The 15,567-nt window shown below is 38.7% G+C and overlaps 1 protein-coding gene across 2 annotated transcripts in view; it reads right to left on the reverse strand.

Moving 5' to 3' along the window:
* The window catches only part of IL5RA (interleukin 5 receptor subunit alpha), a 39,749-nt gene extending 35,925 nt beyond the window's left edge, over positions 1-3,824 (reverse strand). Inside the window, exons 1-2 of one of the 2 annotated variants that reach the window (XM_073901568.1) lie at positions 3,742-3,824; positions 2,334-2,477 (exon numbers count right to left, since the gene is read on the reverse strand). The gene's annotated coding sequence lies outside the window, so the exon portion shown is untranslated. The remainder of the gene's footprint in view (positions 1-2,333; positions 2,478-3,741) is intronic. The other variant, XM_073901569.1, reaches the window with a different exon arrangement.
* Positions 3,825-15,567: the final 11,743 nt, after the last annotated feature.

The raw sequence follows: 15,567 nt of genomic DNA on the forward strand, positions 1-15,567 counted from the left end.
TTTATTTATTTATTTGAGAGAGAGAGAGAGAATGAGAGATAGAAAGCACGAGAGGGAAGAGGGTCAGAGGGAGAAGCAGACTCCCTGCTGAGCAGGAAGCCCGATGCGGGACTCGATCCCGGGACTCCAGGATCATGACCTGAGCCGAAGGCAGTCGCCCAACCAACTGAGCCACCCAGGCGCCCCTCAATTTCTTTTTCAAATAAGCTTAAGTATTGCTAATCAGAATTGTGCTACTTTTGATAAAAATAATTTTCTCTTACTCTGGTCCCACATTGTGTAGAAACAGAATTTTAAAAATGACAAGGACAATAAAAGGTATTTTAATACTCTAAAATTTTTCAACAAGAATGTTAAGGAGTTAAAGGGAAACATTAGTAATTTGCTGAACCTAAGAAGCAAAGATAAAAAAAAAAAAAAAAAACCCTTAACAAATAACAATAAAGACAGTTTCCTCTGCAAGAAGGTCATGTCTTTGAAACATCAGCATTTCCTGAAATGATGTTATATATGCTCTAACTTTGCACTAATGGTCATTAAGAGGAATTCTAGGTCAGGAAAAAAAAAATGCAAGATTGATATTCCCTAGTGACTTGTACTGACTGGCAAAGTAAATAGTATTTTATGACCAAACACTTATTTGTCCTTCGAAGTTAAGTAATCGAAGAGATAAAACTGTTGAATATCTAAGTGGGGGAATAATTGAGTATTTTACATAACCAAGCACCCTCCCGTAGAATTTGTTACGTATTCCGACATCCTAGCTGCTGAAAATGGAATTATGTTTTGTATTCAGTCACTCAGAACTTTTTCAATGATTAATTTCTTTTTTGCTATAAAACAGCCATACAGTTTTTTTCACATCTCATTGTGATATTTTCCATTCAAAAAGGCAACACAACAAAATTAGGTGTCCTCTAGACGACACAAGATATTCAAATAGAAGTCAAAATATTAGTGAGACTGACAATTTTTTGTGAGCCAGATAAATTCCCTCCCGGACTGGGCATTACTGGAGTTTGGCAGTTGACCCGTGTTTCCTCTAATCCTGTTCATTGTCTGCTCTGTTCCCTGAAAGCTCCTCCAGCCTTTGTCCATGATCCCTTATTATTTCTGGTCTCAGGCAGAACAATTACCACTGCTGGAAAAACAACCCAAATCTCTCTGGGCCATGTTTTTAATCCAAGGTATATTGTTAAATAGATGTCAACTGTGCGACCTTTCACTGGACAAGAATAGAGCTAGCTACCTCTCTAGCTTAAAAAAATACATATCAAAATGACAATATGATCAACTACTTCTCATGGCTACCAATTAAAATCTGCACGAAAGATATCAAGTTGTTAAGATAACATTCAAACTAGGCAGAATAAAGCAAACATGGGCCTACTTACAGTCATCACAAAACAAACTCAGTTTCTTAGAGATATTATAGGCTACTTGTTCATGTGACATTTCGCTGAGTTTACCTAAAATTCCTTGAGTGCCCTCAAAGAATCTGCCTTCTGGTTAAGTGTTATATTGGAAATTTGGGAGAAAACAGGAGCACAACCTCTTGCACTATATATGTTTGTAGAAAGTTGGGTAAAGTTTTGGCAATTGGCAATGGATTTCCCCAGTGTTCCTAAGAATTGGTCAAATTCTACCGAAGTTCAGACTTAAGAATATTTTCCCCTTTTTTTTCTTTTCAACTTATTTTTTTTTTGCCTGGGGCATTTGTTTTATAACCAAAGCTGTATATGCAACCCTGTTTTTAGAGCATTTTTTGAGTCACTTTTGGTGACATCTAGTTCCAGACTCAACCTCAGTGCACAGAAATTGAAAAGCAACTGGGAGGATTCATGCTCTGTTAGGCTCTTAAAAGTAAAGAGTTTGCTTTTTTACTTCCTCTTTTTTTTCCTGTACAGCGTAATCAGCAATAAAACTCATCTCTTGAGGGATGAAGAATAAATAAATAACCCAAGGTGTAAAATGCAAATGACACGTTTAGCATTTAGGTATATTATTACCCCCCAAATGAAAACCTGTGCAAGCTTCCTAAAAATATAAATGAGTGATAAGGACCATATATAATGCATGCAATTTTTTCTTACTATTCCTGGATTTTGGTCAACTTTCTGAAATAGTCATAAAATATAAGTCATGGATTCAAAATGTTGCCCTATACATTCATAAACAATCTTTAGCCAAGGTAGGAATGCTGCTTCATTGGGAAAATGAAGGAAGAAGGACTTTGGGGCTAATCTTCCAATGGTGGTTAAATGTCTCCCAGCTAATCCCACATGGTATGATTTGCCATCCCGCATCTGTGCTTCCCCCATTCCGGGGCATACCTGCCTCTGGTGATCCTCTTGTTTCCAACGACCGTGCTCAATATCAGAGGGCCAGGACCAGATCCATCCTGTCCGTGCATTTGGCTGCAGCCCCAGCACCTAGCACAGTGTCAGGCACAGAGCAGGTGCTAAACGTGCCTGGCCCTGTATAGAATAGAGGCAAATTAATATGCTACCCTTACCAAGTCCAGTTCTGCAGGGTAAAACCTAGCATGGGGATGAGATAGACCAGAGCACAGGAGGCGGGGGGGAATATTAACAAGCCTGGTCCGTTTGGGGGGCGTGTGTGATACATTTGGTACCTTGCCTAAAAATTTCCCCAAGTAGCATTTCACGTAATGAAAACAAATGAGGTGATTTGATTTCCAAATCTTCATTATGTTTTGAAAGGCAAACTTTTAACAAATAGCTACATACCTTAATATATCTTTCAATAACTACAAAAGAGGACGTAACCTTTCAAGCAAAGTAAAAATTGTACCTGGTAATGAAATTTTTGGCATGATAATCCATTAAATTGAGTATCAAATACATTAATCAATATGGCTATAAAAGCGGTCACTTTTCACGTGTTTATGAATGTTAGGCTCATGGGGGTACTGAGGGATTTTTTTTTAATTTTTCATTCAATCCATTTCTCCTGTATATATAAAATAAATTTATGTTTATAAACATAAATAATTATGTAAATAATTAACAAAATCATTAACAAAACCAAGTGAGATTTCAGCTATTTGTGTTTTAGATACTTCAAATTATTGTACATCTCGTATCAAGTCAAACAATCTTGAAAAATCCCAGAACTCCCAGGAGAGACAAAAAGCAGAATGCCTCCAGTTAGATGCAGTGCAATCATCTCCTTTTTGCTGTTGTTCCTTAATTTGTAGCTTTCTTAATTAACTCTCAAATGCCCTCACCAAGATATTTCATTAACTGCTACACCCTGTTTTCTAATCTCAGGTATTTTCTAAGAAATCTTGGCAGAGTATATATTTTCCTTTTAATCCCTAAAGTATCTGCAGCAATGGCAAACCAGTCCCCTATATAAGGGTCAACAAAAACCGTAGGTGTCTTGTTAATACGACTCACCTAGCCATGGATTTGCCCTCCTCAGTTACTTAGCTGAGTTACTAGGACACAAGAATAGAATGCTATACCCAGAATTGATATGACCTGTCTGATAGACGTTTTATAGCACCATTATTAGTTCTGCTCCTGCTAATTATAGTTAGGGTTTTGTTTCCCCTTTTTATTTAAAAATTTGCCATATATTTAGAAATCACTATTTCTCCCTTTTCCTATCCCCCCCCTTTCCCCATCCTCCCCCCCTTTCCCCATGTAATGAAACTCTTAGGAGGTGGAGCACAGGGTGATCTTAGAGGAAAAAAAAAAAAAGGCATTTGCTCACTTTGCGATGAATCAGCCTTGGATCCCCACTTACTGAGAAGTGTGGTGGCCATGCCATCAGGAGCAGCTGCAAGGGCATTGAAAATGAATCTTATCTCTGGGTGTACTTTTTGACTTAGAGGCGGTTCTTCTTTACTGTTTCATCATCACAGCTGTAATGGTTACAAACTCACAGGCAGTTTGCTTTACCATGGGATGGCAACAGAGCTTCTCTAAGCACATATCCAGGAGCATTTGTAAGAGCAGTTATGGATGACCCTCAACAGCAGCTCCCCAATGAATAAAATGAAAGGATCTCTCTTGTCCAGATAGCCACTATCTGATAACGGTCTCATCTGCATTTTCATTCTCTTTCAAGATGTTTGGCTCTGTTCTGGAGCTGAAAGTCACATTTACTCCTGGGTGACAAGGTCAGGTTTTCTGTGGGTACTCTCAATCACTGCCTTTGTGTGTTCTTTACATGCTCCATTCAGTTTTAAGGTATGTATGCATTGCGCCTCTGTCACCCACACAGCGCCAGGCTCATGCGAGGACAAGAAGAGTGGAGTGTGAGGAATAAGTCTCTCTGCCTTCTGAGCGTTAGCAGCACTTCTCAGTCTTAAGAGAATGCCTTAGCCTTTCTCTTCTTTGCAAGCAGGTCCTGCACCTGCAAATACTTGTGTGTGCCAGGGGCAGGGAGAGCTTCTGAGTGTGATAAACTGCTGGGAACTGTAGCCTGGCTCATCCTGTACAAATTGTGACAGACAGTGGCAGTTGGGTCTGCGGGCATGGCCCAGGACCTTCTCCTTCCTGTCAGCTCTCATGTTCCAGCAGAGCACCTCTGCTGTCCTCAGTATGCTTTAATTGAAGTAAACCGAATTGCATTTTCCTTTATTTTGTTCCATTTCTGTCTAGAAATTTTGAGGTGACTGACTAGCAAAGCTAATTAAAAACACGTGGCCTAGGGTGTGAATGGATAAGAATAGCACTTACTGGGGTGCCTGGGTGGCTCAGTTGGCTAAGCCTTCCACTTAGGTCATGATCCCAGGGTCCTGGGATCGAGCCCCATGTCGGGCCCCCAGCTCAGCGGGGAGTCTGCTTCTCCCTCTTGCTCTGTGTGCGTTCTCTCTCTCTCTCTCTCTCTCTCTCTCTCTCTCTCTCTCTCTCTCTCACTATTTCTCAGATAAATAAAATCTTAAAAAAAATAGCACTTATTGTACTAAGCATCTGAGCCACGTACTAGTCATTGCTTTTGTAAGGGGACCTCCACTCTTAGCCCCAGGAGCTGAGTGACAATGGTCTCTGAGAAGCCAAAGTGGAAGGAGGGGGAGCAAGGGCCTGGAGGCAATTGCCAGGTGAGATCAGTTCTGTTTGCAAGATGAGGAACCACAGGTACCCTGAATGAGACTTCCAGGAGGCTCAGTATAGGTAATGTGTAAGAACATTGAGTGGGGTTCTTAAGGTATCCGTTGTAGCAGTTGCCAAACTGGATCAGTCATTATTGGATGACCTGAAAAAAATGTGATTTTCCCCGGGGAAATGGGAAGTGACAGAGGGAACAGAGATCCATTTATTTGCTAAGAAGCACCCAGAAAAGTTGAGATAAAGCATCAGCCTCTGACCTACCCTTGGACGTTCCACACATCTAATTTTAGGTGTAGCATACTTGTCACTATAGAAACCCTAAAAATAGTTATTGATCATTGTGAGGGCCATAATTTCTGGCCTCAGAGTCTGCTTTCACATTCTATTTCTTATATTCTTTTACTCAAGCGTTTATTGAATGCAGCTGTGCACAGTGCCAGGCACTGTTAAGGACATAAAGACAATTAGATCTGGCTACTACCCTGGATACCATATTCTTGGATATATGATCTTTTTTCAGCTTTCTTAATAATTTTAAAAATACACTTGTATTTTGTCTCCATGTCCTATTTCCACTGTAGCCTGAAGGACAATGATGGTTTTTTTATAGTTTACTTTTTGTGGCAATGGTTTTCTTCTTTAGAATAAACTGTAAATGTCCAAAGATAGTATAATGGAACATGCTGGAAGAATCCCCCAAATTGTTTTTTTTTTTTTAAGTAAAATCAAATTTGCCTGTATCTTTTAGAAGAAAAGCAATCTGGGTTCAGCCAAATAGTATAGGTGAAAATATGAATAGGGTAACAGGAAGGAACTCAGGATTCAGTGGTTCCCTCTTGGACTCTGGTTACAGGAGCTTACTATATGTGTCTATAAATAGAAATCCATTCCATGGAAATGTGAAATGGATACCAAGATTTATATGAGAGAAAAAGAGTGAAATTCATTATACCTTTACTTGTAATAGGAAAAATAATTTGGGAATGGTTGCGAGAAAGATAACTTTCAAAGGTTGAAATATGTAGATAATAAAAGCAACGTTTATCAAGAATTTTTAATAATACAGGGTATTACAGAAAAATGTTAAGCAAAAACAATAGAGCAAGTATACATATGTAGATTTTTTTCATAATCTCATTTTTGATCAAAAGAGCAAACCGATAGGAGCGATTATCTCTAAGTAGTAGGTTATTAGTTATTGTTGCAGAACAACCACCCAGAGACACTGCAGTGGCAAATAATGATAAGCATTTATTTCTTGCCCAAGTGTCTGAGTTTTGACTAGACTCTGGCTAAATTTGGCTGGGCTCCAGATCACAGTGGGATCACGTGTATTCTCAACATCTGTCATTCTCTTGGAACCAACGGCTACCCAAGGCGGATTCTTTTTATGGTGATAGCAAACGTGCAAGAGAACAGGACCAACTGTGCAAGCCCATTTCATGTATCTTCTTATGTCACATTCACTGACATCCCAAGAATCAGAACAGATGACATGGCCACACGCAGAGTCAAGTAGACCCAGCCACAGTCTACTCCCCCCACCATGGTAAGGCCATGATAAAGGTGTGGATGTGTGCAACTGCTAGAGGGCAGTGAAAAATTGGAACCAATGGCTCATCTACTGCAGTGGGATTTCCATGTCCCTTAATTTTCTTCTTATGCTCCTATATATACAAATATCTTATTCTGTATAAATGCAGGAAAAAATAAAGTATTAGAGATACACAGATTAATGGGGTAGAACTGAGAATCCAGAAATAAACTCTCACATTTATGATTGATGGATTCTTGACAAGGATGCCAAGATAATTCAATGGAGAAAGGAACAGCTTTTTTTTTTTTTTTAACAAATGGCATATAAATATGCAAAAAAAAAATGGTGTTCAACCCCTACCTCACACCACATACAAAAATTAACTCCAAGGAAATCAAAACTTAAAAGTGAGAACTAAAACTCTAAAACTCTTAGAAGAAAACATAGGCATAAATCTTAGTGACCTCACATTAGGCAGTGGTTCCTTGAACATGATCCAAAAGCAATGAAAGAAAAGGTAGATATATTGGACTTCAGTAGAATTAAAAGCTTTTGTGCTGCAAAGGACACCAGAAAGAAAGTGAAGACAACCCACTGAATGGAAGAAAATATTTACAAATTACATATCTGGTAAGGGACTTGTAACCAGGAAAAAAATGAGGAAATCTGACAACTCACCAATGAAAAGATAAATACCCCCATGAAAAATGGACAAAAGATTTGAATGGACATGTCTCCAAAGTAGACGCCCCAATAAGCAGCAAGTACATGAAAAGCTGTTCAACATCATCCATTGGAAAAATGCAAATCAAAACCACGAGGAGATACCTCTTCTCATCCACTAGGATGGTTAAAATAAAAAAGACAACTAATAGTGTTGTTGAAGATGTGGAGAAATTAGAACCCTCAAAGGTTCTGAGTGGAACCTGTTGGTTCCCACTGCTGGTGGGAATGTGAAATGGTACAGATGCATTGGAAAACAGTCTGGCAGTTTCTCAGAAGGTTAAACATAGAATTACTATATGAATCAGCAATTTCATTCCTAGGCAAATACCCAAAAGAATTGACAATCTATATCTGCACAAAAATTTATATCTGAATGTTCATAGCAACATTATTCATAATAGCCAAAAAGTGGAAATAGCACAAATGCCTGTCAACCAATGATAAAGAATATGTGGTATATCCATGCAATGGATGGACGTCTGGGCAGCTCAGTTGGTTAAGCTGTCCAACTCTTGGTTTCAGCTCAGGTCATGAAATCAGCGTTCTGAGATCAAGCTCCCGGGTCAGGCTCCGTGTTCAGTGGGGAGTATCCTTGAAGATTCTTTTTCTCCCTGCCTCAGTGCCCCCCCCCCACACTCACTTGCTCACTGTCTCTCTTTAAAAAGTAAAATAAATATCCATGCAATGGAATGTTATTAAGCAGTGAAAAGAAATGAAGAACCCACACATGTTAGAACATGGATGGTCATTGAAAACCTGAAGCTAAGTAAAAGAAGCCAGTTCACAAAAGACCACATATTTTATGATTCCACTTATAAGAAATGTCTAGAATAGGCAAATTCGTAGAGATAGAAAGTATATTAGTGATTGCCTAGGGCTGGGTAGGGGGAGTGTGGGCAAAATGAGAAGTGACTGCTGATGGTGGTGGGGTTTCTCAGAGGGTAAGCTAAAAATCATTGAGTTATATACTTCATATAGGTGAAGTTTATGATGTGAATAATCTCATTAAAACTGTTATTTTTTTAAAAGATGCCCTAACAGGATTTAAATAGAATCCTAGGTAGTTATTAGAACAATTCCAGTATAAAATCAATGTATAGGTTTACCATGTATAGCTAAAATTAAAAGCATATCTTTATTCAAAAAAGAATCCCAGGAGCTTAAGCATCTTGAGTTGTTAATAACCAGTTCTTTTTTTTACTCTTGCTTGCATTATTTTTTCACTTGTATTGAGATAAGATTGACGTATAACATTATATAAATTGGTGTACAACATAATGGTTTGTTGTAACTACATATTACAAAATAATTTTGCAGGGACCAATTCTTTACTTGCAAAGCCAGATACAGGAAATCAACCAGCATGTGGAAACAAATAAATTATATAATTAAGCTTACTTTATTAAGGTAAATTAGTATTCTATTTCAATCAGGAGGTAACTTACCTCATGCCTGGGGCTGTCAATTGCTTTATACACATTATCATATCACAATCCTATAAACCTATTTTGCAGATGAATAAACTGAAACTCAGACATCACAAGTTTGGTTGTGATGCTCCCCAGAGTCACATTGCCCACAATGGCAACACTTGTGTAATTGTCATAATTATTTTAAGAGAAACAATGTAACAAGTACTTAACAAGGACTAAGTCTCCTACTTGGTGGTGGTGGGGGAAAGAGATACCTCTTGAGAAACTTCCCATTATTTCAGGTGAAGTCTGAATATCATTTCCAATGGGAAGACCTCTCCAACTCTACTCTTTCTCCCAAGGGAGTGTTCATTCTGCAGCTGAGACTATACTGTACTGAATAGTATTTTATATCTCTATCTCCACCACTAGATGCGAGGGCAGGTCTTAATTTGATCTAGCTTGGTTTTATCAGAATCCATCAGAGTATCCAGTTTTAAGAAAAGAAGAGGGAGTTTGTGTTGTTACGATAGGGAATTCCATATGATTATTTTAAGGTAGAAATGCAATGGAGAACATCACAAGAAAGCTGGTTTAGACTCTTGGTTCTGATCTGAGGCTGCTGCTAAGTCAATTTTGAAGGTGATTATTCTCAGTCTTTACCCTTGGGCCTCTGTTCTTTTAACTATTATTGAAGTCCCATCTTTTAAAATTAATGACCCAGTATGAAATTTCAGAACAGCTAAAATTGATTTGTCTATTTACTTATCTCTTTTAAATGTAAAATAAAATTGCATTTGTGTGTAAAATCCCCTCGCACCAATGAAAATTGCGATTCTACATTTTCTGAGAAATCTCTTTATTTGTCCTCTGGGAGATCTTAAACTTTAGTTGGCTTCTATTAAACTTTTATGAGAACAAAACGAGTGAATGGCTTTTCCTTCAAAGAGGTACTTTTTGTTGTTTCGAAGAAAGAAGACATTCTTGAAACAGAACATGTCTTTTAAACAAATTACTCAGTGTTGCTTACCCCCAAAAAAGGGGTGGGGGAGGGGTTTGAGGTTTAACCATCAACTCCCAAATTGCAGAATATTAAAATTAGGCCAAAATTATGTTATCTGACTTGTCTGAATGTTGCTTCAAATATCTTCCTCAAGGGGCCTAAAATGCTATTACAAAATCTTATCTTTATAGGAAGCATTATTCTCCTTTCTCTGTCCTATTTCAAAATGCAGATGCTCTTTGGAGTAGTGATGTTTTAAGGACACTGATGCCATAGGTCCTGGAGTTGGGTGCTGGCCGGTGGGGTGGGGACCTCTGATCTCAGGGTTACCACTCTGCTTTTTAATGGTTTTTACCTCTGGTCAGCCATGTGTTTTTACTTGAAATCGAAGCCTCTGCCTAAAACCAGAAACAGGAAGAAATGGAGAAAGTATCAGCATTAAGGTCGACAGAGTTATTATCCCAAGTTGATCAACCAGTTGTTTTGTCACATGATAATCCTTGGTGTTCCCACGTCTTCCTATCCCCCCACCCACGAAACCATGCACTTGAAGGGCTGAATAATGAGCCCCCCCAAAGATGTGCACCTCCTAATTCCTAGAGCTTGCAAACATATCACCTTATTTTCAGATGTAACTAAGGTGAGGATCTTTCAATGGGGAGGTTATCCAGGATTATCCAAGGGGCTCAGTGTAATCACAGAGATCCATATAAGGAGGTATCAAAAAGGTCAGAAAGAAAAGATGTTATGTTTGCTGGCTTTGAAGATGGAGGGAGGGAAGCTCTCAAAGCTGGAAAGGACCAAAAAGAAAACAAACAGATTCTCCCCAAGTGCCTCTGGAGGGAATGCAGGCCTGTTGGACTCATGTTAGATTTGTGACCTCCAGAACTAGGAGAAAATAAGTTTATGTACCAGGCCTTTCCACCCATTTTCCATGCTACAGCCAGACTAGTCACACGAAAATACAGTAGGTTTATGAAAACTCCTGCCTAAAAAACCTTCAATTCTTTCGTATTACCATTAAAATGAAGTTCAAGTGTCACCATGTGAGGTGCCCAGCCCTGCAGGATCTTGTCCTGCCTGCTTCTTAAGCTTCATCAGAGTACTCTAGTGATCTTGAGTCAGAATGTTTGAGTTGAATTCTGTGTGTGCTCCTCACTACCTGTGTGACCTTAGACAAATTAACCTCTCTGTGCTTATGTTTTCTCATTGGAAAATACCTCATTGCATGTTCCTGAGGATTAATAAGAATACGATGCTTGTCAGCATTCTAAGAATAGTATAAATTACTATGTAGACTTATTACTGTGAGCATTCACACATGCCATGGACACACAGTAGACACTAAACAAATATTGGATGGATGGATGGATGGATGGATGAAAACAGCATTGCATTCACAACTGTTTCACATAGTCTGTCACTTCTCTCTGATTTGCAGAGATGATTCAGTTTTAAAGGAACACAACCAAAACTTAGATGAACAGAGACAACTGAACATTTGGGAGCCACATTTTGGCTACTAGATGTATAAACTGGGAATAAAAAAATCTGATCCACTCTGAAGAAAGTTGAAAGCTGTCCAGTCCTGAGGGAGTCTTTAGCCAGCACTGAAGTGCATACCAACCAACATTAATGGGTTTTCAAACCAGCATTGGTAACTAAGACTTGAAGTTTGTATATACAATAAATAATTCTAAGCTGTTTTTATCTAATTTTCTTTACTTTTTAATATGTTGCATTCTAACTGCAGAATACTACTCACGGCAGTGGTGTTTCTATAGTATAATGGAAACTTGCCCTACCTAACAGTCCCCTCTGTTCATATTTACTTAGGGGTAGATAATATACAATAAGAATACTTCCTGTAGGAGTTCTGTGTAATAAATGTCAGTTCCTTTGCAGGTAAAATTCTATTTCCCTCAGGATGGGTCTATACTAAGAGATAATAGTAAACCTCTTGTGTGCAGCAGAAAGGACTTTGTATTGCTTTGGTGGTTCTCACCATTGTCCTGGGGAGAAGGTTGAGCAGCATCTGTCTACAGAGTTCTCTTCCGCTTTAGTTTAATGGCCTCAAAGTTCTTCATTCTACCTTCATATGGAAATGCTTTAATAGTTGAATTTATTTGAATAAGCATTTCTTGAGAGCCTTTTTAAATATATATCTTTAAACTTTCATGTTCTAGTTTTGGCTAATATAAGGAAAGAAAATAGTTGGTCAGGTTTTTTCAGGTATAATTTACATAAAGGAAAGTTTACCCTTTTTAGTGTACTGTTCATGTGTTTTGACAGATAGTCATGCACTCACCACCACCATCAAGATATAGAAGCATTCCATCACCCCCCAAATTTCACTCACGCCACTTTGTAGTGAGCCCCTCCTTCCATCTGCTGTTCCCTCTGGCAACTGGGCTGTTTTATGTCTCTATAATTTTGCCTCTTCCAGGATGTCTTATGAATAGAATCATTATGTAGCCAACTGAGTCTGGCTTTCTTTATTTTAGATTTAGATATATATCAGGAGTTAACTCTTTTATATTGCTAAGTGATATTCCTTTGTATGGATGTACCACAGTTTACTTACCCATACAGCTGTTGGAGGAAATTTGGCTTATTTCCAAGTTTGGATGATTATCAGTAAGGCTACTACTACCATTCGCATACCTTTTTTTTTTTTTTAAGTAGGCTCCATGCTCAGCATGGAACCCAACACAGGACTCGAACTCATGGCCCTGAGATTAAGACCTGAGCTGAAATCAAAAGTCAGACACGTAACCGACTGAGCCACCCAGGTGTCCCCACATACATTTTTAGATGTGAACGTAAGTTTTCTTTTCTCTCCATTAAATATCAAGCAGTAGGTTTGCTGGGTTGTATATTAAGAGTAGAGATAACTTTATCAGAAACTGCCAAAATGTTTTCCACAGTAGTTGTAGCAGTTTATATTCTTATCAACAGTGTATGAGTTCCAGTTGATCTACATTGTTGGCAGCACTTGATAATCCCAGGTTTTTGATTGGAACATTCTAATAGGTATGTAATGGCATCTCACTGTGGCTTCAATTTGTATTTCCCTAATAAGTGATGATGTTGCCTGTCTTTACATGATTGGTTGCTAACCATATAACTTCTCGTGCTACATTTGTTTCTATATTATAACCTGTATCTCTATACTTAAAGCTATTATTAAAATTAAAACTTACTGGGGTGCCTGGGTGGCTCAGTCATTAAGCGTCTGCCTTCGGCTCAGGTCATGATCTTGAGGTCTGGGGATTGAGCCCCGCATTGGGCTCCCTGCTCAGCGGGAAGCCTGCTTCCCCCTCTCCCACTCCCCCTGCTGTGTTCCCTCTCTCGCTGTGTCTCGGTCAAATAAATAAAATCTTTTTAAAAAATGCTGTAAAATTAAAACTTATTGGGGCGCCTGGGTGGCTCAGTTGGTTAAGTGTCTACCTTCAGCTCAGGTCATGATCCCAGGGTTCTGGGATCCAGTCCCGCATCGGGCTCCCTGCTCAGTGGGGAGCCTGCTTCTCTGTCTCCTGCTCCCCCTGCTTGTGCTCACCCCCGCTCGCTTGTGCGCTGTTAAATAAATAAAATCTTTAAAATATTAAAACTTATTTATATTTGCTGCCACTGAATAAAAATACGTTTGTTTTTAAATTATTAACCTTGAATCCTAAGACCTCTAGATCCACTTATTCAGGTAGTTTTGTCGATTCCTATGCAAACCATTATGTCATCTGAAAAGACAGTGTCGCTTCTTTCCTGATTATGACATCTTTTATTTCTTTTTCTCATGTTAATGTTTATGAACTATGGTAAAATATTGAAAAGAATTTATGAGACTGGGCATCTTTGTTCCTGATATTAGAGGAAAAGTAGTCAATATTTTACTATTAAGTATGATGGCAGCTGTACATTTTTCATAGATGCCCTTTACCAGATTAAGGATGTCTCCTAATCTTAGTTTTTTTTCTTTTTTTCTTAATTTTATTTTTTTAACTTAATTTTGTTAGTCACCATACAACACATTGCTAGTTTTTGATGTAGTGTTCCATGATCTTAGTTTTCTGAGAGTTATAGTCATTAATAAGTGTGGAATTTAAGTGCTTTTTCTGCACCTATTGGGATGATCATACAGTCTTCTTTTTTAGTCTGCTAATAGGGTGAATAACAATGATTGGTTTTTAAATATTAAATCTATCTTGCATTCCTGGGATAAACCAAACTTGATCAAAATCCAATTTGCTGGATTTGGTTTGCTAATATTTCATTAAATATATGTTTCTAGGTTCATGTGGATATTGATGTATAAATCCTTTTTTGGTTATTATCTATTTCAGGTTATCAGTTGTCATGCTGGTCCCAAATTAGAGGATAAATGTTTCCTACTCTATTTTCTGAACAAAAATTATGGAAGATTGGTGTTATTTCTTCCTTAAGCGGTTGATAAATTTGACCACTAAAACCATTTGGGCCTGGAATTATCTTTGTGGGAAGTTGAACAAATTTCAATTTCTTTAGTAGTAAAGGACTATTTAGATTTTTTAAATTTCATCCTGTTTCAGTTTTGATGTATATTTCAAAGAATTTGTCCATTTCATCCTCAGTGTCAAATTGTCAGTAAAATTGTCCATAATGTCTTCTGTTATCCTGTTAATGTCTTATTTCTGTAGTGCTATGCTCTTTCACTTTGAATTCTCTATTTTTTTTCTTGCACAGGCTAATTAGGATATATGAATATATTCATTGCCACATGAAGAAATATAATGCTTGGCCTCTGAACAGCAACTTGGGAAACTAGGCCTGTTCTTCTCAAAATGGGATACCTAATAGCCCTGAAGCTAAGAGGGCTGATCATTGGAAACCACAGAAATACTATGGCACATGAATTTTCCTAGGAAAATTTTAGGGGAATTACAGGGCTATTAAGACTACACTTAATGAAAACATATGATGCAGATTCTATTTTATTTTTAAAGATTTTATTTGAGAGAGAGCGAGAGAGTATGTACATGAGCCGGTGGAAGGGCAGAGGGACAAAGCTGACTCAGGGAGTCCAACCGCAGGGCTCCATCCCAGGACCCTGGGATCATGACCTGAGCCAAAGGCAGACGCTTAACTTATTGAGCCACCCACGTGCCCTGATTTTTTTATTTTTTTAAAGATAATTGGCAAATTAATTGGAAGTGTCCCTTTTTAAGGATCTAGGGCTTTACTCCTACTCCTTTGCTACTTTATTTACTCTTCTCAGCCTTGGAAAAAACGAAAGAACTGAATCAAATCCAAGTTCTTCATTTTGCAGCTGCAGTAGCCTTCAGACTTCACAAAAACCAGGTGGGAAAATAAAATATGCCCAGTAATTTTAACGAACTAGAGGGCCTAAATTTAGAACTTGTGTGTCTGAAACCCTCTGCTTAGGTCTTGAGGAAAGGCAAGAGTAATAACACTCACTGAGCCTTCCCTCCTTGCTGGGAAGTAACATGACATTAAAGCCTGGCAAGCCCCTGTAATAGGTTTTATTGACAGTCTCATTCTACAAAGGAAAAGAGTGACACTTGCCCAAGATCACACGGGCATGCAACGCAGATGGGCGTCTGACCACCTCAGGGCAAGAGAGGTGTAGGGAGATGTACTTAAAAGAAAGAAAAGACCCTGGTGCCTCGAACTCCCCAGGAGCACCGCCGGCGGCGTACTCTGGATTCAGAGGCGCGGCAAAACCGCGCTCTGCTTCTAGCCGGGTGGTGGTAGAAAGGCAGGCGCCGCGGAGAGAGCCCACTCGGGCCCCACCCACGCCTCGCTGCGATT

Source organism: Callorhinus ursinus, unplaced genomic scaffold (genome assembly GCF_003265705.2).
Source record: "Callorhinus ursinus isolate GAN/ISIS: 27379988/994484 unplaced genomic scaffold, GSC_fseal_2.0 scaffold15, whole genome shotgun sequence".
NCBI classification, from domain to species: Eukaryota; Metazoa; Chordata; class Mammalia; order Carnivora; family Otariidae; genus Callorhinus; species Callorhinus ursinus.